Here is a 2,264-nt window from a genome sequence, read left to right as displayed (position 1 = left end):
AGCGAGGACCGAAATGAAAAACCTTCCAAAAGGAGAATAAAAAAAAATCACTGGCGGTTCCCCTGCAGTGCAGTACATCTGCATCCTTCAATATCTAATTGTTTACCCTGTTATTGCCGTAGTGTTATACAGATAAATGAATAAATAAATCAAGATAGAAAGAAAAAAAAATGTCCCTTTTGGCTTTCCTCAAAAGTGTAAGACATTCTCCATTGAAAGGTAACTAAGCTGATCCTTTTAATTTAATGCTTGCAATATTGATTGACATATATATTCATTATTTACTGGTTTAAGAACTTAAATTGGCGTTGAATAACTTTTATGTAACATATTACACACACACACACACACACACACACACACACACACACACACACACACACACACACACACACACACACACACACACACACACACATATATATATATATATATATATATATATATATATATATATATATATATATATATATATATATATAGAGAGAGAGAGAGAGAGAGAGAGAGAGAGAGAGAGAGAGAGAGAGAGATACATATATATATATATACATTTATATAGTTATTTATATATGTGTATGTGTATAAATAGGCATATATATATCACACACACACACACATAAGTGTGTATATATTGATGTATGTACATATATGTGTGTGTGTGTACATATTTGTGTATCTATATATAAGCATGTATATATATTTATTTACACACACGCACACACACACACACACACACACACACACACACACACACACACACATACACACACATATATAGGAGCACACACATTGTATATATATATATATATATATATATATATATATATATATATATATATATATATATATATATATACATATATATTCATATAATTTACACACAATAAATGTGATATAGTGGATACACTATCTCTTTCGTTCTTTATCCTTTATCACTCATATTCTCGGTTTTTTATTTTTATCATTGTTATCATTCTCTCAGTCTCTCCCTCCTCCTCCTCTCTCTCTCTCTCGCTTTCAACCACTATTTACAACAGAATATAAAACAATGAAGCATCCAACATTACGATCGTTTCCGTGTTGTAGTGGTTATCACGTGCGCTTCACACGCTCAAGGTCCTCGGTTCGATCCCGAGCGGAAACAACAACAACAACAATTGATTTTAGAAGAATTTTACTTTCCATGTCTTACTGAAACAGCTGGTGATGCTGCAGTGACCTGGATTGCAGCCTCCACGTCAGAGGATGACCCTCCGAGCGGCATCCGAACGTCTGGCGCCACCGAGATGTTAGAGGATGCCTGTTGCTACTGAATGATCACAAGATTGGTCGGATGCCCTATTTTTTTCTGTATATTACTTCTTTCTACTGCAGCGTCCACAATTTAGTGTAATTAACGTCAGATCCTATTCAAAATGCCCAGTGCGCATTCCCACATCCGCATTTCAAGTACCCACAATCCCCACACCCACGTAGACAGCCAGCACTAGTTTCCCACACGAGGGATGCACGCCAGAGATCAGCCTCGGCGTGGACCTTTTCGTTGAACTGAATACACGAAAAGGCGAGAGGGCAGTCTTATCGTCGAAAATTATTTTCTCCTTTTCTCTTTCTCTCACTTTTACTTTCAATCTCTCTCTCTCTTACTCACACACATCCTCTCTCTCTATCTATCTATTTCTATCTCACTCCCTCCTCTCTCTGTTACTCACACTCACCTCTTCTCTTTTTTTTCTTTTTTTATTTCTGTCTCTCCATCTCCTTCCATCTCTCTGTCTCACTCGCTCAAGCACACTCTCAGACTGTCTATATATCTTTCCATCCTTCTTTATCTCTCTTTCTCTCTCATTCCCTCTCTTTCTCACTTTGGCGATTCTTTCTCTATATACCTCTCTGTTTATGTCTCTCTTCACCCTCCCCCCTATCTATCTTTCTCTCTTTCTCCATCACTCTCTATTTCCCCCTCCCCCTCTCTCTCTCCCTCTTCTTTCCTCCCAAACTCCCGCCTTACTCTTCCACACAAATTCTCTCCCTTCTCACCACCCCTTTCTCTCTGTGTGTGACTTTTTCTATCTCTTTCCCTCCCTCTTTCTGTCTATTTCAGACGCTATCTGTTTCTCCCTCCCCCCACCATTTCCTTTCTCTGTCTCTGTACTCACTCTCCTCTCTTTCCCTCTCTCCGTTTCTCTCGCCCTCTCTTTCACAAGCATAAACTACGGTGACAATAATAGGGTGACGAAGAACTGCAATTCACTGCAGGAGAA

The 2,264-nt window shown here is 38.4% G+C and overlaps 1 non-coding gene across 1 annotated transcript; it reads left to right on the top strand.

The window, feature by feature from the left end:
- Positions 1-1,071: 1,071 nt before the first annotated feature.
- Positions 1,072-1,144, top strand: TRNAV-CAC (transfer RNA valine (anticodon CAC)). Its single transcript has one exon. It is a non-coding gene; the product is annotated as a tRNA-Val (tRNA).
- Positions 1,145-2,264: the final 1,120 nt, after the last annotated feature.

The sequence above is a fragment of the Penaeus vannamei genome, chromosome 11, assembly GCF_042767895.1.
Source record: "Penaeus vannamei isolate JL-2024 chromosome 11, ASM4276789v1, whole genome shotgun sequence".
Taxonomy (NCBI): Eukaryota; Metazoa; Arthropoda; class Malacostraca; order Decapoda; family Penaeidae; genus Penaeus; species Penaeus vannamei.
The sequence above is the reverse complement of the archived record's forward strand: the minus strand, read 5'-3'. Positions and strand labels throughout refer to the sequence as shown.